Raw genomic sequence first — 21,939 nt, forward strand, 5'->3', positions numbered from 1 at the left:
CAAAACTTGTATGACCCCGCCCCCCCCCTACATATTTTTCAGCCCCCTACCAAGATATTTCTGAACACTCCCTTAGGGTGTAATATTTAATGGGGTTTTCTGCAAAATGCAGCTTTGCAAATGTTTTTTACTGTCCTATAAGAAACTGAAAATTAATATTTCCGAGTTGCGACTGATTTTGCTTGATCGCATCACATATAGCCTACATGTTTTTCCACCACCTCTTATTATTTACATATTTTGTGATATTGGTTTCCTTGCATTTAACCCCGGCATTTAACATCACAGGTATTTCATGAAAATAATAATGGTGCTGCTTTAAATACCAGGTCAGAATGAATGAACTTGAACGTGAACATGAGCATGAACATGTTCTTTCTCTAACTGGCTGTTAATATTGTGTATGTGTCGTATACACTTTGCACAAAAGATCGCGGATATTGTTTTTACATCTGTACATATCAACAATTCAACATGATCAACTGAACATGCATGTTGAACCTTTTGGTCATGCATATTGTACAGTACCAAGTCGCACTAATAGTTGATACTTTATGAGATTTTATAAGGAATTCTATCACAATTAAGTGTTCAAGATGAGACTTCGTAGCTTAATCGATTGCTTGGATGTAAAGTCAATCGTATTGCTGGTGTTGTTATTCCTTATGGTTGTGTGGTGGCTGCAAAGACCACGCAATTTGCCACCAGGACCATGGCGTTTCCCAATACTGGGGTTCTTTCCTAAATTGGTTTGGTATATGTACAAAGGAGAAGAGTTGCATATGATATTGACACGACTTGGACACAAATATGGAAAGATTTACAGCTTTAATTTATTCGGACTGGTTGTTGTGGTTATCAACGATTTCTCTAGTATGCAAGAAGGCTTGAATGACCCTGCGCTGAACAATAGGGGATACAACAACTTCTTGCAATCCGAATGGTTCGGTAGTCACAGTAAGCTATTAAATATGCATAAAATTAATATACAACTAATAAACAAACTTAATAATATGCTTAAGGAACTGTGGAATAATTTGTGAACTCCCAGGAGCGGGTTTGTGGGAAGCCGTGGGGGGGGGGGGGAGGCACTAAATGATGTAAGAATGGGGTCAGTGGGTAAAACAATCTTAAAAAGAAAGAAGGAAAATGAAATCAGGAGAATTTGGTGAAGTATTGTTTTAGAATGCGGAATATGGGTCCTAAATGTTATTCTGGCCCAGAACACTGAAAAAAGTAAATTTGACCCATTAAGTTGTTTTACCGACTGTTGTCCCCTATAATAAAATTCCGAAATCTGACGTATCAACGTTGTATCATAAACAAATAATTTGACACGGATTTATGGCCTTTATGGTAATAAAATATGTATCGATTAGGGAATGATTACAGCAAGATGTTTTGATGCTGCCGTACTCCTCTCGACAATCAACCAATCAGAGAAAGTCTCTCTAATCGCTCGTACTGCCGTTCCCGCTAACTTCAAAAGTAGAAATCGCATTTTGCACATCCAACATGTCCAAAAATCAACAATACAGTTAGGGCGCTGGACAACCGATTGTTATTGTTCTGCAAGGCTCACTCAGTCATTTACTAAGGCAATACAAACGATCAAATTTGGTATTCAAATGAACAAAATTTTGAGTTACACCTTTTCAGTGTAAAATTTTTTTCTCTGCCAAATGAAAAGCAATAATTTTCATTTTTTCAGTACATGTCAGGAAAAACTGTAATGCTTGATACTGTATTTTTTTCAAATCTTAGTGTTAAACTTAGTCGTGAAATTCAGTCATTTAGTGTAAGATTTACGATTTTGATAGGCTTCAACTCTGCCCGCGAGCCATTTTTTGGATCAACCTTTTAGCTTTTCAAAGTAATATAGTTCGCTAAAGAAGGATTTTTCCCAACTTTCTAACGCACATCACCGTGAGCGATATATCATAGTTTTGTCAGAATTTCCGTTTTGATTCCATAATTTTTTACTACCAGCTGAAAAGTTTTCAAATCCACGCGTGAAATCTTAGGCTAATATAGCATTGTGGATCGATATCTCTGGGTGCCCGGCCTGGATACAGTGTTGCCAGAACTTCAATATAGCAATAGTGTTTCAATTGTCATGAAGGTGACTGGGTATAGTGCCTTTTGTTTGTGTTTGTCTGAAATTGCTTAAACCCACCGAAAGTCATAATGAAGCAGCCAAAACAATATAAGGTTAAACATGGAAGTTTATAACAACCTATTATAATGACCTAAAGGAAAAATCATTTATGGCAACAATGAGCCTTGCATTGTAAGTCATGGTTAAAATGTGTTGAGTACCCACCCCACCCCCCATAGGCCTACATAATATTACATACCGGTACCTTATAATATTTATATAGCACGGCTATAGCTATACATTTAGAAAGTAGGTCCTATAGCGCTAAATTATGACAAATAGGCCTACACAAACCCGAACGCAAGTCTGAAGGGTGTAATGAAAATGCCAACCCGCGATGGGGGGGAGGTCATTCAAAATTCACCTGGAGATAGGAGGGACAGAAAATTAAAATCCTCTAATAACACGCGAATTTTTCTAGGTTTGGACAGTGGATTTTCCCATGGACCTCATCCTAGGTAAATAAACAAACAAACAAACAAACAAACAGACAAAATGGTTTTCATAATCATGGAATCCATAGCCCCTATAAATTGAAATTGCAGGCTATCACGGGAGCAAATTTCAAAATTCACCTCATTTACCAGAATTGGGGATTTGGGCTACCAAATCGCTGGTCAGGCAATCCTGGTTTTCAATGGAAAAGGGACCTGGTTGACAACAATTGAAATATCGATTATTTCTGCTGGTTGCTCTCGAGATAAAGTACTGAGTTTGACATTTTCGGAGCATGAAGGGAAAAAGGGTAAAATAAAAACGGAAATTCTGACAAAACTATAATATATAGACCATACACGATGTGCTTTACAGAGGTGGGAATTATCTTTCTTTAGCAAACTATATTAGTTTGAGACGCTAAAAAATGAATTCCGTAAAAAGCTCGCGGGCGAACTATCACACTAAAAGACAAAATATGATGCTTGAATTTTAACACCAAGATTTAAAAAATATGTATATCCAAGCACTATGTCTTTAACTGACATTACTGAAGAAAAAAAAATATTGCTTTATATTTGACCGAGAAAATAAATTTAATAGCAAAAAGGTGTATCTCTGAATTGTGCTGATTTTAACATGTATCGATCGACTTTTAGCGCGACTATGCATTTCTAAAGAATTGGTTGTCCAGCGTCCTAACTGAATAAATTGAAGCAAAATTTGAGGAAAAAATATGCTGATTCAATTAAAGACCCATTCAGAACTATTCAGAGATTTGCTCATCCGGATGATCGTAAAAATCATCAAAATTCATATTTTGGTATCGTTTTCATTGTCATCCAAGGCATTTGTTTCATATACAGTGATATAGGTCTAATTGACAACATTTTATGCAGAACAAGTTTATTTGGCTCTCAATCGCTAACATGCATGACCACATTGTCGACTCCAATTCGTTTATTTCACTGAATACTGTGTGAACTATATCTAGGCCTATACTCACACGCAAAATACGGGAGTTGTGAGAGATATATCAACTGACTATGCTGACGGCCAGCATGAAAATGATGACGTAACAGCTGTTGCTCAGTCGCTAGTATGCTTGACTCGCAATGCATTATGGGATTTCACTCTCATGTAATCTCTTTCTCAGTCAGTTACTGACATATGTAAAAGAAACCCATGACAAATGACTGTTAAAAAGACCAACTATGTTTAATCTCTTCCTCAGTCATGTACTGCCATACAAAACAAACTCATGCCAAATACAGAGTGTGCATGCGCTTAACCTACAATTTTCGATCTCATTTTGAGCTCGACTATGATTTTGAATGGTGTATCAACAATCGTATGCAAGTCATTTCGGTGAAATTAAATAAGGAAGCATCGCCTGCGGGCGCTGCGTCAAAAATATCAGTACAGGAGGTGCATAGGAACAAAAGTTGAATGATTTTCGGGGCTGTGCAATAATTATGAGCCCTGGTGGAGAATAAGGGGGGAGGTAAGAAATTTTTGGCAATCCAAAAGTGGGGATGCAAGCAAGTTTAGGCAAGCTGAGAGGGAGGGCAAGCCGTTTTTGATATACATTCACGGGGTACCTTTTAAATAGAACACTCTAAAAGGCTTGGAAAACAGTACGGAGCGGGGATTTTTTGGCAGGCCGTGAAGGGAGGGGGCAATATTTGGCAGGCCGAAGGAGGAGTGCGATCATTTTTTGGCACGCCCTCCCGAGCGGCTCATAATTATTGCACAGCCCCTGGGCACAGCCCCTAATATATCTGCTGAACCATCTTCCAAACACCGATGGTTTAATTGCTTTTCCAGCTGTTTAGTAAGTTTTAAAATTGACCTCCAAACTACTGCAAACTTTTGTTCGTATATATTTGTCCTTAAAGTTTCACGGTCATTGGTGGTCATTGGTTTTAGGAACAATAACACGAAATCTGTTCATTATATTAGAATAATCCAATCTGGAGATCCAATGACCCGTAAGATCTGTTCATTATACATATGACCTTAACCTAGTCAATTTTGTAAGGTAAAGGAGACGATCCTGTATAAACAGTGATCGGAGTGCCCGTCTCTCTTTCATTGGCGATCGGATTGGGCCAGACCCCTCCATGTAATGTTGCTATAGGGGTATTGCTACACTTCCTCTACAGCGAGCCTGTTACCTTCCCAGCATTTAAGAATGCCGGTACCCATTTAAACACCTGGTGGAGAGGAGTAATCGAGATAAAGTGCCTTACTCAAGGGCACAACACGATGGCGTCGCCGGGGCTCGAACCCGCAACCTTCCGATTATGAGTCAGTGCCCGTTCCGCTAGGCCACCGTGCTCCCTAAATTTTGTACAAATGACTATATTTGATTATATTTTATAGGGATTTTCAACGTGTTCCGATATAATGACACCAAAAACTCACAAAATTAAGAATAAAACCACAGAAAATTTGAACTTAAAGAAACCATTATGTGTATGGTAGAGTGTATTCATATATCGCCTCTAAAACTAGTGTCAACTAAAAAATAAATTTAAAAAAAAACACGCCCTAAAAAGGGTCTATTATTCCAGGCTGAAATTTATAGCTTTTGATTGTGGCCAAAATAAACAAAAAATGCCCCTTAAGAACGTCTGCTAAATATTCCCATGCCTGTCAGCAGGACCTGCCCACTCCGAACGATGGTAACAAGCAGGGTTAGCGGTGACCTGCTGAGTCCAGGGGTCCAAACAGTGGCGTAACTAGTGTGCGGGCAGGGGCAGGCTGCCCCTGGGCACAAAAAACTTGGAAGAAGAGCAAAAAATTGGAAAGGGGGAAAAGGGGGAAGGAGAGAAAAGAGGGAAGAGAAAGGGAAAGAAGAGAAAAAGAGAAAAAGGAAAGAAAGAGGAAGAAGAGAAAAGGAAAGAAGAAAAGAAAAAAGAGGGAAGAAAAAGGAGAAGAAAAAAGGGGAAGAAGGAAGAGAAAAGGGAAAGAAAGAAGGAAGAAGATCTATAATACTTTCATTGTGAAATTTGTACTCTGAGTTTCTAATATGCCAAAAACCAAGATCTTCAGGGGCGGAGACTCCGTCGGGGCTTTGCCCCTGGACCCCACCAGGGTCCCTACCAGCTAACCAAAAACGTTTTCTGAACGTTGTGAGAACGTACCGTTGACGTTTTCTAGACGTTTTGATAAAACGTTTTTAAAACGTAATTTTGTTGAAGGTTTTGACGTTTTAAAAACGTTATTAAAGACGTTCTAAAAACGTTTTCACAACGTAAAAGACGTTTTTAAGACCTATCTTTCCGTTACCCAAGACGTATCCAGGACCTACAGAAAACGTATTGGACGTTCTAGCACGCAACTAACGTGCTAAGAACGTTGCAGAAACGTCCAAAACGTCCTGAAAACGTTATAGCAACGTAAAAAACGTATTGGAGGATGCATTACTCACCACCAGAAAACGTATGTTACGTTTCTACTACGTTTTTAGAACGTTTTCTTGACGTTTTAGTGACGTTTAGAAAACGTGCTATGTTTTATTACTTTAAGACAATGAAAATAAAGCGAAAATGTAATTTAATAAAAGTCCAAAACAGATATCAAATATTATTAAATTAGGCTAATACAAAATTCATGAAACAAGTTAGTTTGGCAAATTAGTGATACTTACGACTTACGACACATAATAAATCACACAAGACAATTGATGTTGATTTGATGTGTGATTCATTAAACTTTATTCCTGTGTATGAATATTATTCTTCATTCATTTTCGTTGAAAATACTGCTGAAACATAAATTAATTTATACAAACATGCTATGCAAAATCACCCCATGGAACATGTGGAACTTGTGTTACCATGTATCGAGTCAACTATTGTCATGACCACTGATGACTGTTTATACACTCTATAACTCGATTTATAATAATTATTGTTTAATACATATGCATGGATGGAATACTCATGAAACCCGATTATTGTACATTTATAGGATAAAGTTTTAAAACATGATTTATATACATGAAAACTCTCAAATATAAGTTACTATTTATAATTGAAGACAGAATAATATTCAAAAGACTAGTTTGCGTATAATGTCCTGTCAACCAGACCAAAAATGCCGTTCTGCGTAGGTCAGCAACCAATCACACCGCGCCTTTGCCCTGACGTCAGACGCAAACTAATGTTTTCAATTCGGTCTTCAGTTAAATTCGACAAACTTAATTGATTACTCTCACGTACAAAGCGCAGTTAACACACTAAGAAATAAAAAGTTCTAAAAAGATTCTAAAGTTGTCCTCTCAGGAGAACCCTTAGAGGTTTTCTAAAGAACCAAATATGGTTCCAAGACCATCGAAAATGCCCCCAAACTAAAGAACCTTTTAGAGGTTCAAGATCTAAGAGGGCGGGTTCTCCTGAGAGGACAATTATTTCTTAGAGAGTTGATGATGACTAGACTTGAAAGTGCTGGTAACTTTTGCCAACACTTTGCTCAAATTAAGTCATAATTATTGTTCATGGTTTACTTTAATTTTGTAGAATTTTGCCATAGGCCTACTGTGTTCGTAATGAGTTATAATGTCTAGCCCTCTCTAATTTAATTAGCATTTATGCAAAGTAACGTGGTCCGGTTTGACACTTTGACAAGAACGTATTTGCGCGATGTTGACAAGTCGCACAACGAATATATGGCGACGGAATTAACAACACGTATTTTGATTGACCAAGTTTTAAGGCAGAATTCTGTAAAATAAAAGTACTATGAACATTTTTAAATGCATTTATTTTAGGCATAATATTGGCAAATGTACAGTTCATGAGCCTTTTCACGGCTCATTACCTAAATTGATTAAACGCAGGCCTATAAAGGTGATAAGTCTGCATTTCCCTTATGGAACTAGCCCCGTTCTCAAACCGCGACGCCTCTCGAACAGCGAGCGGAGCGAGCAGCGAGCGCAGTGGAAAATCATCATACAGGTATCACAGTACAGAGTGCTAGGAACTACGGTACCCAAAGCATTAACAGCAAATTAGTCCTATAAACGAAATTACTTTCGTTTTCGGCCATCATCTCCTCCCTGCCAGAAACGTAAATCCACAAATGTTGAAAATTATCTTCTTAAAAGAAATATTTTACAAACGTCATTGAGATTTGAAACCCACTCCCAAAAACCTCGATCTTTTTTGGTTGTTCCTTTAAGGGATGGGGTATGAACGTTTGGACAAAATTTATTGTGGGGCATGAGAGCATGTCGAATTGCATTCTGAATACGAAGAATGTCCTTCTGATATCAATTTTTTTTTTAATTCGCAATATAATACACATTTTATGTGAAATGATTAAAATTGATATTTTGAAAAGTAACAGTACTTGCAGTTAACTTTATAAATTTGATGTTTTATACTTAAAGTGTATTTATTTAGGATAAAAAGCCGACGATCAATTTAGAAAATTTTGACCTTTCGTATTGGAGATATGGATTTTTTTTCTCCCAAACACCCAAAAAATAGGTCTTTTTGGGAAAAATTCCATATCTTCAATATGGAAAGTCAAAATATTCAATTGATCGTCGGCTTTTCCTCCCAGCTACATACACTTTAAGAATATATCATTACATTTATAACATTTACTTCGAGGACTGTTAATATCAAAAATGTGAAAAATATCAAATTTTAATAATTTGTCATAAAATTGGTATTATACCGTTAATTTAAATAAAATTCCTTTAAAAGGGAAAGCCAGCCTCAATGTAGAAGAGGTCTTGTAATTAGTTTTGGTCAATGTGAAAGGCATTTTTAGGATCACGCTTACATCTACATGACAGTCCACCAAACCATCAACGATGAGAACATGCACACTGAAACAGCAGAAAACATTAATTCCTAATCTCATGTCAACTCTTTTAATTCATTACATGTACTCCAAATTGTTCTGGTCTGTTTGTTTTGTTGTTGTTGTTGTTGTTGTTGTCGTTGGGTTTTTGTCTTTTCAGCTTTTTACCCACGATATCTCAATTTCCAATTTTGTAATACCAGAACTTACGAACTCAATATCTTCGCTTAGGAATGTCCGATTTCACTGCTTTCGATATATACACTGCCGGTTTGAGTTAACTTACATGTACATTTTATTTTAAAATAACTTAATTAATTCGCAATGTATAGTTTAAGCCTACTATATTATAATAGATAGTGGCCAGCACATTTATAAAGGACTGGTTACTCACTACAATCTTCACTCTTAAACTGTGTTTTTCTGAATGTGCTGATCATGTTGATTGCTAGTCGGAAACTCCTGCGAAGCTATGGACATGGCATCTTACATACTCCATTCTATAACAGTCTGCCTAGTGCCTTGTGTGTTTTCTCTTCAATCATTTTTGTTGAATGTAATTTTATGAATCAAATAGTTATGTGTCATTTTATTTATAATAAAGAAGTTATTAAATTAATAAAGTAAGACAATTTATTTATCTATAAGTGCATGTCAAATGGGGTACATTGTTCAATACTATATGCATAAATTATGCCCATATTATAGCTAGGCCCTAAAAACTTTATTTTGCATCGGATTTTTCCGTTGAAAAGACAAAACTGATATTTATGATAGCAACCATTTCATCAATAACATTTTGAGTCATTTTTATCCATAAAACGACACAGGATATGATAGATAACTACTTTCACATCAATATCGTCCATATGATCACAGATTGTTGAGAATCTGTGATATGATCCGGGATATGATGAAGATTTTGATTCTATAGATCTGTTATCAACATGATATCACGCTGTTCAGTGGTCAAGGAGTAAGGACCCCAGTCAAGGACACTGATATGACATCATAGGTGATGTCAGATTTTCTTCTGCTGACCATATGATGCTATATTATATTAACTATTATTGTTACATTTAGGCCTTTAAACTTTTAAAGTCATAATTAATTAGTTCAAACATAACTTTGGTAATACTCACTCGTTTTCGTTCGTTGAAACTGCAAAACATACTTACTTTTCCTAACAAATCGAATTAAAATATTTAAAAAAATTTAACCACAAAAGTAAAAAAAAAAAATCATTCCAATACCACTAAAATATAATCTCTTGAGTAAACTGACCCCAAACCTGAAACAGGTACCAGCCCCGAATGGGCTGGCGAAAAAGAAAGAAAATTATTTGATATCAGAAAGACATTCTTCGTATTCAGAATGCAATTCGATATGTCTGATGTGCTCTCATGTCCCACAAAAAATACTGTCGAAACGCTCAATGTCATTAAACACGTCAAATAATTTGAATACGCACAGTCTAGTCTCAAAGATAAAATAAAGTTCAATTGAAGTGTTGTGTGAAAACTCCTCAAATTGAATTATTACCTCTTTACTAGTGTCCCCAAATACAACGTAAAAACCACTAATTTACATTGTTTACGCAACATACCAATTATTATCTTCACTTCCGTTGCTGATGGGCAGAGCGATTAACTGTAAAGTAAACCGTTGAAAAGAGCGTACTTGCGCGATGTTGACAAGGCGCAACTTGCGAGTATGGCGACAGAAATAACAACACGTACGGCGTGCAAAGCACACATAGTAGGCCTACGCTTCGGATCGGAAGCGCATTGTGAACATCGCGAAAGTATGCTCTCGTCAAAAGTTTTACAGCAAATTAAAATCACGGTATAGTTACTATAATCGATAAGTCGCTATAATCTGAGGCAGAATTTAAAAGTCCGAGTACCGGTACGACATTTTCGGTCTGGTTGGCAGGATGTCAGACGCAAATTAGTCTTTTTAATTCGGGCTCAGATTATAGCATGCCCTCGAGCGTCAAGTCGCAAACCATACATGGCCTTTAATGCAACTTTGACCAAAGGGCCGTTCATATTACGCCGCAATTGCGGTGCGGTGCGGTGCGGTGCTGCACTGCAGAATACTTACGATATTGCAATGAAGTTCAATACATTTTAACTTGGAAATGCGACGAGTAGCGTTGAGTTGAGGCAAAAAGCCCGGGGCAAAAAGTAATCGATATATCGGTACCGCATCGCACTGCATTGCGGCGTAGTTTGAACGGACCTCGACGCTGCAACAATAAGGCTTTTTGAAGTATGACGGGCACAAATGGAGATGGTGTACTTTTATTTGGGTAATCTTGTCGAATATATATACTTCAATAGACAGTGAGCACCTTGTCCGACAATGTTGTAATTAAAACTAGCATGTTTACCAGTACAGTGTCTGTGGTCTTCAGTTTCAATGTGTCCCCTAGTCTTGTTCTTCTCTTCCTGTTGGGGCCACGTTCATTTTCAGCTATTTTCGCCGCGCTCATCATCCTCCAATTCCCCTACAGGTACCGCTGCATCCACATTCCCAGCTTTCTATAGATAATAAAATGGTAAACAATCTATTTATAAGCATGATCATCATTTTGGGAAACATCATTTTTTAAATTGAACTGAAACCCGATTCCCCTTAAATCTATCAGCTCACTAAAATAGCAGCCCTGATAAAAAATATATATAAATAGGCATAAGAAATTCTATGAATAAAAAAAATTCTATCAGGTTATGGTCACCCTTAGATATCCAGACAACTTATTTATATTATCAGTATCATTAATTCTGAGTAATTTTCAAGGTCTGTATAAACCATAACGAAATCATAATGCGCGCGTGGGGTGTGTGTAAGGGGAGGGGGCATGGTGCCCTAAAAACCTAAGAGAAGTGAAAATAAACAAAAATGCTCCATAGAGAAATTAACATCACGTAGGTGTGTGAAATGTAAGGCCAAAAAGTATGTCTCAGATACATTTGGTAAAATAGCTTTGTGCTATGCTTTATTATTTTTTTAAACATTATTTTTAAAAGAAAATGAGCTGTGCGATATGCGATATTTTTTTCATTTTACATTCAACGAACAATATTTATGCACTTTTGATATTCAGATACAGAAACATAGTAATACACTGCAAAAACAGTGTCTAGAGATTGAACACTTTTTTTTTTGTCCTCAATTTGTAAATACGTTTTAAAACCTAAACACGAATGTCAAATTTCAAAACATCATATGTTTAATATCTAAACACAAGACATATTTAATTCCTAAACATGTTTAGCATTTAAACGTGTTTACAAATAGAGGACAAGGTGGTGTCTAGAATGAGTGCTTATATTATAATCCCTAGACATTGTTTTAGGCCTACATGAATTAAATAAATGAATTTGGCATTTCAGCAATGATATTTGAACTTACTTTATACTTTTTTCCACCTGGAAGATTTGGTGTTCTTTTCAGATAATCTCTAAGTCACTTCTCTATCTCAACCTCCTTAGCTTGAGGATGATTCTTCATGCAAGCTTCTATAGAAAGGTGGAAATGATATGAGTTCAGTATTAAATTAAACTCCTTTATCAAAATAAATGGTCTGTATCTCAATATTAGGATTTTCCAAAAGCCTACATGTCGACGTGTTACCATACGTGCGGTCTGTGGTCTTAGGGGAAATATTTTTTATTTGATAAGTTTATGAATAAAGTATACACATATAATCTAAAATAACAACAACAAAAAACAAGTTGGAAACAGATGTCCGATTTAGGGGTCAGATTTAAATATCCATATTTTAATTTTATAATCACAGAATGTGAGTATATTAAACCCACTATGATTGGTTCAGACAGCATGACAAATTATATGCATTCATAGATTGTATCTTGGGCCTATGAAACTTACTGACGATAACTTTGTAGAAAGGGCTATCTTTAATGCTCAGCTTGCCTTTTCTCCCTATACACTGTAGGAGGACCACAAATTGTTCGTTCCCAGCTTCCTCATCATCCTCCTGATGGTTTCGTTGAGATCATGTCCTCCAACAAGACTAAGGTGTCGTATCTGGAATAAAGACATATGAATCAAAGCTAAATATTTTAATGCATTATCGCATGGAATTTGGAAGTCAATATCGTTTATGATGTTGCCTTTGTTAATGGTTCAGTATCTTGTGATACTTTGACCCACAACTGAATAAAGTTATTGTGATTTTCATCGCAAGTGCAAATGTCAAACATATTTTGAATTATGGCCTATTTATGAATGATCATGATTATTAGTACTTCAATTGTGTAAATCAACCACAATTTCATATTGTGTACTTTTGATCACACGAAAATGGCATCTTAATTCATAATTTTGTTTTTAAAGCTAGTATTGGGTGGAGGCAAGGGAATATTTTGCACAGGTTATGATTGTTTGGTATAAAATGCCAGTTCCTGAGAAATATTAAAATATTTAAAGAACCTCTTGTGTCTATTCGATATTCCTATATATTTTAGGAATAATTTTGGCTGAGTGGAATTTTAATATAAAACCACATATGCGGCCCTCATGTGCATGTTTTGCAAAAAGCAAAACTTATAGTTAAAGTGCACCAAAATATTGACATAGTTTTTTGTATTTCAATCAGGTACAATAAAAAGCTATCTTGTCATGTTTCTCTACAAAGTTCTAATTGATAACTAACTAAACTGCAGATTGCGTAACTCTATCAATGTTGCAAAATATGGAATATGGATATTTTTCGACAATGTTCTTAGCACATCGAAAAATGTTTCAACAGAACGAAGGACAATATCTTGAACTTCTGAACCAGCAGTTACCAGACCTTAAGGCCTATGATATTATGACATGTTACATGTACAAAATAAGTTACAAAATTAACTTGCTTTTAAAACTTTATACGAAGGAGAACAACTAAGATTACAAGAGATGGTAATATAATACTAATGGATATGCGTTTTCCCAGTCGCCACCCAAACAGGGTGATGGGTTATGTATTTTTAAATTGTGATCTGTTTAATTAATAAAATGTCATATTTTGTTTTGGTGTCATTTGAAAGCTAAAACACCACTAACATTAGTAACAACCCTGTAAATATGAACAATATAGCTTTTCAACTACTGGAGATGTGTGGTTGATCGAAAGTTGCGAGGAAGGATGGCGATGGGGAAGAGGAGCACATACAGTCTATGGAACAGGGCGTTTCGCATGTGTAACTTGAATAAATTAATGACTACAGGGGCTACATGAACTTGATTTGGTCTTAATTTACAGCTAAAAAATTCTACTAGTTGTTTTAATCATTTTGAACTCTTATGCATGCATACCTAGGGCTAAAGAATCGTCCTGGTCATCGTTCTCTTTGATTTTTTTTCAGACAGAAGCGCAATTCAGACGTCCCATTTTAATTCAGTACTTTCAGGCAACACAAACCTAATTAATTACACTAAAATAAAAACAAATGTGTTCCACTTCCAAGCAATCAATATACATCATTATTCATTTGCAATCATTTCATAAATATTGCAACATTCCATTGTTTAGGGCAAAAATTAGCGTACTTGAACTTATCTGGGTAATATATGATTTATAGGTCATACCATCTGTTGTCTTTAACCATGGACTTGGAGTTTGTGACTAACCCAGAACATAGGTCTAGACTGAGGTGGTACAGGTGAAGTTCTGGGTGCACAAAATACACCTCTGGGTGCAATAACCGGCAACATGATAATCATTTCAATGGATTTCCAGTAAACCCTTCTGTCTGACTTTAAAGCAATTATTCAAATTGTGCGGTTTTGGGCGCTAAATACTCCCTATTAATCACATATTGCTTACATATTGGGTAACAACGGCCACTCTTTTTTGCACTTGTAATTATTAATGTTACTTCTCACGTGTTCTGTTTTATACTTGATGACTTCTCTTACTACTTTCAGGAATTTGTCTGTGTAAATATACATATGATATAGATGAGAATAATAATATAGCCTACTTAATTGTAATTAAATCAGGCACTAAGTTGTCCGACGATTTGATGATCGAGTGTCATGAGTGTCATGTTAATATAATACTCATCTAACACATTATGTCAGATAGACTTATGAAATAGGTTTAACAATTTGACAAACATGACAAAACTCAAGTCAATAAACCACCTTGAATTTCAATCAAATAATTAATTGTAGGCACGGCCTTTCAATTCTGACAACATCGTCGATCTTTTTCAATTTTGAGATTGCAATTTTATAAAGCGCTCAATCACGACGAATAGGCCAGCCCCTATACGAATGCATCACGAACATACAAGTATTTTATTCAGTAGTACCAATACGGAATTAAACCATGAATATCATCAAACCTTACAACATACTTTTAAGTCAAGAATGGTAAATAATTAGAAAAACAATATCCTATTATACACTTCTAGTGCCGTTTCTATTCATCGTTATGTATTCTTCCCCCGTGCATTATTTTCGCGAACTACCCTTCACAGCCCAAATTATATAAACCTGCACGCTAAACAATGCATTATCTAAAACCTGCACGCTAAACAATAGATTCTAGATAATACGTGCACGCTCAAATACTAGAAATACTACTTTCACATAACCATAAAGTAGAGTTAGGTGGCGCTTTAGACACAGAGATCACATAACTATATAATTGTCTGTTCGATATATATACCAACAAAAAGTACAAATATACATTCTGTTTTTTTTTAATGTATACGGTTACCACCGTGTTCTATAATAGTGTACAATCGCCGCTAAGGTGCGATATCTCGCTAGACTAGACCAGTCCTCGTTTACGGAGTTTAGGATTAGGGTTTAGGGTTGGGATAGGGCAGTCTTGTAATAAGACTAGTAGAGTTGCACCCTTGCAAATATCATTGTCATAAATTATGATTAATGACCTTAAATAAATCAAACATCAAATGAGAATATTCGAGCTTCTATTAATTAAAAAGGGCCAAAAACAGGTGGATCATAATTATACAAGATGACACCATTGCAAAAATATTCAGCATTTTACAAATGAAATACATGTAGGCCTATATCTAAAATAACATAGCCGGGCCCAAGAAACACACACTAGCGCATAATATCATGATCATGCTTTATAATACCATAGGCCTTCAAACACATGTGTTTGAAGGCCTATGATAATACTGAACAAATTGTTAAATCCCAATGTCGTGTGTTTTAATATAAGTAGTTCAAATTATAGAGCTTTAATACACACGGCTCAGCCATTCTTACCCACTCACGTTCTAATCCTTGGCCATTATCCTATACATAAAGTCCAGTTGATATTCACCGTAGTACTAGTCTGACATCTAAATCGATCGTTTCCAACTGGTTCAGTGCTCTCTGTGTTCGAAACCACAATATTAAATGATCACAACATAAAGTCAAGTCAATTAAACCATGCGTGAATAAGTTACCTAAGTATGACGCATGGCGCAAATACCATTGATTACAGGGATTGATTTTCTTTACCAGTTAAATGCTACGTAGTTGGTCAATGTCCTGACGGTGTTTTTAAAATGTAAGATATTTTCCCTAATATTAAAACTAATATAATGAATGCAGCAATTAATAATTGTTTTAATAGCCATTCTACACTCAAGTGTATGACGGATATCGTACTCGTGCAAATGCATTCGTCAAGATAAGAGGTATTTAGCTCGAGCCATCGGCTCTCAAGCTAAATCAACAATAACTCCACGGCGCGTCGATTATCTTGGCATTGCACTCAATTATCCTTATCAAAAACATCTTATTAAGTTTAAGTCCTCAGCTTTTAAAACTTTCCTCGAATCAAATTACATCAACCGTCATTATATTGTGGATGCCATATGTTACTCATTATACTTCACTGATTAAATTGACTAAAACATACACGCTTTATCATGTTTAATGCAAATATAGTAATAATAAAACACAATCTTACCTTTGTTTGGTAGAACTGAACGAAACAGATATAGTTCCTTTTGATGAGCAACTTGATGTATATATATTCCTTTTAATAGAACCGCATGCCATGATCGCATAAACGATCGTGTGAAACGAATTCCAGGTTTGAATTTTGGGTTGCAGACGATTCACAAAACATAAAAATATATCACACTTAAAGATGTCCAAGTCAAACACCTGGGTCATACATCACCTCTAAGACACAGTTCCTCACTAACCAGAAGCTTATGCAAGGCTTAGGCTGACTTTAAAATGTTAGTTGCAAAAGCTTTAACTCTACAAATTGAGATCAACGTCCGAAAGGATGTAGTCGAATGCATATAACGTGCTGTGATGATGAGATTGTTATAATCAAAAAGGACTGCGTGAAACACTTGCCAAATTAGGTACTTGTTTCCTGATTGATGCACATATATAAAGAATTAAACAGTTAAACTTGTATTCATCAACAATATGTGACGTGTCATGTCAAAAGGAGACACTTTTGGGCAGGTTATCAATTTTGAGGTTTTTCCATATCTTAAATATAGAGATATTTTGCTCCACAACGCCGTTTTCCCCAATGAAATCGGACATTTAAGCGAAGATAATGAGTTCGTAAGTTATGGTATCATAAAATTGGAAATTGAGATATCGGCCTTTAAAAATATTGGTGACAATGATGAGAAGTAGGGAATTACATTGAAAAATATCTCAAAAAAATACAAGATGCCAGTTATATTCCGGTCTGACAATATCAGACAATATTTTTAACATTTAACATTACAAATTCGCAAAAAAACCCAAAGTGTGAAAAATCACCCCCGGGCAGATTTTTGGCTATTTCTCCATTATGATCCTGCCCAAAAGTGTCTCCTTTTGACATGACACGTCACATATACAGACATCATTGACTTCACAATTGCTGAGATTTATGCGCGCACAGCAGGCGAACATTAAGTTTCATATTTTGAAGTGAAAGTTGATAACATTTGGGTTCATTTTCACGAAGCGCGCAAAAATATGCAATTTTACAACTATTTTATACCAAATCAAGGCGTTTAGGGCTATCTATAAACAACAACGAAATTTTTTCTTTCACTTATCTTTGAGATGTCGGGGGGGGTTGTCATAAGAATTCAAGGAATTATTTAATCCCTGTTGATTTAATATTTAGTCGGCTTTGTCATGTGTATCTTGTCTTTTTTTTTTTTTTTTTCAATCCTTCGATTCCGTCCTTTTCCTCAGTCTTCTGACATGATAGCTCCTCTTTTTCCTTTCTGTTAATTGCTGATGTACCAGATATCAGGGTATGCCATAGACAAATTGCTTTTTTTTACCGGTCAAGTTTACGGGGAGATGCGCGTATTATTCACACAAAATGTTATACTATTTTGGCCCCTAATCACGGTGAAGTGGATGAATATGAAGGTGAATTTGAATTCGATGAAGTACGCGGAGCGCGAGAAAATTTCAATTCTAAACTATTTCATCCAAAAATCAAGGTATAATACCGAATAGGCCTATTGCATGTATTTTTTTAGAGTAAATATACTTGAACCAGGGAAGTGTTTGCCTGAAAACGGGTGGGTGACATTTGATATCCCAAAGTGTATGCGGATGTCCTCCTGTCCCCAGGATTTACGACTATACAGTGCCTTAAACCAGGCTACGTGTTAATACATTTTGATAATATGAAATAATAATTAAACGCTTTAGAAAGACTTTAATTGACGTTGCACAAAACGTTCGGAAAACGTTCTGGAAATAACGTATTATTGGCAAAATAACGTAAAAAATCGCGTTTAAAAACGTTTTCTGAACGTCATGGTAAAACGAACAATATTTTAACCAAGTCGAAAACGTTTTTAAAACGTTTTTAAAACGATTTTATAAAAGACCAAACTCGTTTTCTAAACAATTTTTGTGGTTTGCTGGGTAAGGCGGACCCCAGGACTCCACCCGTTTAACGCTTCGCGGCAAGCCGCTCGCACATAAATACTACAACTTTTGATCCGAAATTGGGACATTTTTCAATCTTGCCCCCCGAATGTCAGGTCTGGTTACGCCCTGGGTCCAAATTGGAAAATAAAGGAGTCCAGGCATCTAATTCTACACAGACGTACAAAATTAAGGGGTCCAAATCACACGGACCTGTCAAATCAAGGAGTCCTGGACCCCAATACGCCTTTAAAAAAACACTACCCCTGGTATCAAGACGTACAACCAATCGCCAAACCGTGCCGGATACACGCCTGATAGGGATGGTTGTTTTGGGACCCCGTTTCACTGGCCTCGTGGAAAGCGGAGACCTGAAACTGGAATCTCAAAGTAGCCATAGGCCTTCTCGTACGTATACATCGTACACCGTACATGTTGTGTTTTAGAATCCCCTTTTTCCAGACAATGGCGGATCAAGAAGTTAAAAGCTGTAGTTCAATAATTAGTTATCAAAAGGTATTTTTTATGTTTTTTGTTATAGGTTAAAAGTGTAAGACAAAGTAAAAGGTCTTCACTTTTGTGGAAATGACTTAATTTACCCTCCACATACCCTCCACTACATTAAAGGGTAACTTATTATGACCATTGTCTGGTTTAATTCCAGTTTATATAAGAGCCAATTTTCAACATTTCAGGATTACGTTGCTGGCGGAAGGGCGAGAAACGAAACTAGTTTCGTTTATAGGACGTCATCGATCTTTTGGCTTGTTCCTGACAGTAACAAAACAAATAATATGTGTACTTGTCACGGGATCATAATGTGAAATAATATGTATTGCTTTCAAATTGCCATCCTTAGTTTAGTCTTGCTTTTAATAAGAATGGGGATGAGGAATATAATAATCGCATACCAAAACCCATTGTAGCCTAACTCCGTGGCTAACTTCATAATATTATTCAGAAACAAAGAAAAAACTGAAAATTACAAACAACGTCAACAACAACATCAACAATTCTGTTTTAAATGTTTTATGGCAGTAACTGTTATGTTTACCGTGTCAAGTTGCCAACGACTAATTATTGTATAGAAATAATCCACATTAAAATAACATTATTATGGGAAAGAAAAAAAGCAAGGTACACCAACTTGATGTGGGGTAACAAGTAAAATGCAGACTAGACAGTATGCAGGGGGACAAAAACAGCAAACGTAGGCAGAAGAAGTAGGCAAAGTTCGATAGCCAAACATTACCATTTCAAGGCCCACAGAAGTAAGTGCTGAACCTGCAAAAACAACAAGGATCAATGGTAATACAAAACTGCACTAGAACAAGTGATGAAAATCACTGTGCATATAAACAGACACGCTAAACCAAACATCCAGAGTAGGCACAAAACAGGCAAAGTTCGTTGCCAATTCTAGAGCCCACAAAAGTGTCAGGAAAACAGTACACTGGAAGTGATGAAAATCACTGTGTACATTTTTTTTAAACATTATTATGGTTTTACTTAACTGCTGTTTTATTTTTTATTCCCGTCTTTTTAACAGTGCATTCTTACAAACACAACGATGAGCTGAGGAAATTTCTCCTCACTGCTTTTCGAAGTTTGGGTATCGGAAAACGTAGCTATGAAGCCGATATTGTGGATGAATCTAAGGCTCTGGTGGATGAGTTAAACACCCAAGTGCGAAAACCGTGTAATCCACATCATTATTTGATGAACACATCTGCCAACGTTCTGTTTAAGATCTTGTTTGGGAAGCGTCATAGAGTACGATGATGAAAAATTTCGTCATCTGCTTGATCTTAATCACAGAATTCTGGGACTTGCTGGGTCTGAGGCTGGTCTGCTTTTCTCCCATACTATTTTCCAAGCAAAGACAGCAAGGAATTGTTAAAGCTTCAAGAAGAAATAATCGCCTTTCTCGACAAACTGATTGATGAACACCGCGAAAACTTCGATGCCGAAAACCCACTTGATTTCATTGATCTATGTTTGAAAGAAATGGCTGAAAAGCCAAAACCAGATGACCCGTACTCGTACCTGCAAAAACGTAATATGAAAGCTGTATTGAGTATCTTGTTTCTAGCAGGAGGGACACAGTGTCTACTACCTTAGAATGGTGTTGCTTATACATGATGGCACATCCAGATATCCAACAGAAGGTTCAGGAAGAAATAGATTCAGTTGTAGGCCGTAATCGGCTTCCGTTGCTTTCTGATCAAAACAACCTGCCATACACCAGAGCTGTTTTGCTGGATTCAACGCCATGTGACACTGGTACCACTTGGTGGTTATCACGCGGCTGGTAATGAGACATCACTTTCTGGGTACCATATTCCGAAAGGTGCGGCAATCATTTCAAACGCTTACGCCGTGATGAGAGAGACCCGATTGCATTTCCAGAACCAGACCAGTTCAGACCTGAAAGGTTCATCGATGAAAATGGAAAGTATTTTGAAAAGAGTAGAGTTATTCCTTTCGGACTTGGTAAGTATTGTCGAATTTACTTACATTTTACTTACTTTATACTAGTATTTGCGAGTAACCGTTTAAGATGGACAAACAAATCTGAATAATATAGTTTTCGTTGCCAATAACAGGCTTAAAATTGGATGACCAGTTTCATCTTCATATTATGCCCAATCATCAGAAGATACGCCGGCATGCACCTAAACTATCATGCACTGGAGGACAGGGGGCAAATTGAATTCTTGCATGTACTTGATTTTGATAATTACAAGATATTATTGATTATGTTAACCTATCAACAGGTATCATAGATGATCGTTACTATGTTGTGTGTTTCGTATCGTTTCAACAGGTCGTCGCATGTGTCCAGGGGAAAACATTGCCAAAATGGAGCTATATGTCATTTTCACCCATCTCCTTCACCGATTTTCACTTGTCAAACCAGACGACGTGGCACGTGTAACCTTTGAAGGAACATACGGAGGTGTTTTTTGCACCAAAGCCATTCGACTATATTTCTTCCAAGAAATTGAGTTACCGAGCAACTATGGCAACAGGCTGCAAAATGACCTTTGATCCATTTTAATTAAGATTAAGATTATCATGCCAGAACAAATATGTTACTAGGAGACAAAACATTCGCTCTGCGGGTGTACATACCTTTCAAGTAGAATATGTCTTCTGGCGTTTTTTCTGTAATCTTTCTTTCTGGCAATCTAATAATAAGCCATTGTAGCCATATGCTAGTCCGACGAGTAGGACCTGACTATACTCTAACTCTGATCGCTCAAGAAAAATACACTAAATTACCAACTATACTCTAACTCTGATCGCTCAAGAAAGATTAACCACAAAAATACACTAACCGCCCCTCCCGCCTCCCGAAAAAGGCGGCGCTGTCACTGGACTTTCGCGATTCGTCTTTCTTGCACCATGTCAGATAGTGATCATAGTGTGAAATAAGTATAGTCCGGTAACTTAGAAAAAAAAAAGTCCTACTCGTTGGGCGGCGCGGTCACTGAACTTTCGCGATTCGTCTTTTTTGCACCATGTCAGGTAGTGATCCTAGTGTGAAATGAGTATAGTTTGGTAACTTAGAAAAAAATGTCCTACTCTTCGGACTACCATATGCTTTGAACAATTTTGAC

General features: G+C 36.5%; 2 long non-coding RNA genes across 3 annotated transcripts; one reads left to right on the forward strand and one right to left on the reverse strand.

Annotated features, from left to right (window-relative positions):
- The first annotated feature begins 413 nt into the window (after positions 1–413).
- LOC140156847 (uncharacterized) lies at positions 414–21,292 on the forward strand. Its single transcript, XR_011859600.1, has 3 exons — positions 414–957; positions 19,866–20,809; positions 21,144–21,292. It is a non-coding gene; the product is annotated as an uncharacterized lncRNA (long non-coding RNA).
- On the reverse strand, positions 10,888–16,399 carry LOC140156295 (uncharacterized). Of its 2 annotated transcripts, XR_011859518.1 has the most exons (4): positions 16,374–16,399; positions 12,314–12,472; positions 11,834–11,940; positions 10,888–10,959 (listed from the first exon to the last, which is right to left on the reverse strand). It is a non-coding gene; the product is annotated as an uncharacterized lncRNA (long non-coding RNA). The 2 variants fall into 2 exon arrangements; XR_011859517.1 differs by lacking the exon at positions 16,374–16,399 and having other exon boundaries at positions 12,314–12,535.
- Positions 21,293–21,939: the final 647 nt, after the last annotated feature.

The sequence above is a fragment of the Amphiura filiformis genome, chromosome 7 (genome assembly GCF_039555335.1).
Source record: "Amphiura filiformis chromosome 7, Afil_fr2py, whole genome shotgun sequence".
In the NCBI taxonomy this organism is placed as follows: domain Eukaryota; kingdom Metazoa; phylum Echinodermata; class Ophiuroidea; order Amphilepidida; family Amphiuridae; genus Amphiura; species Amphiura filiformis.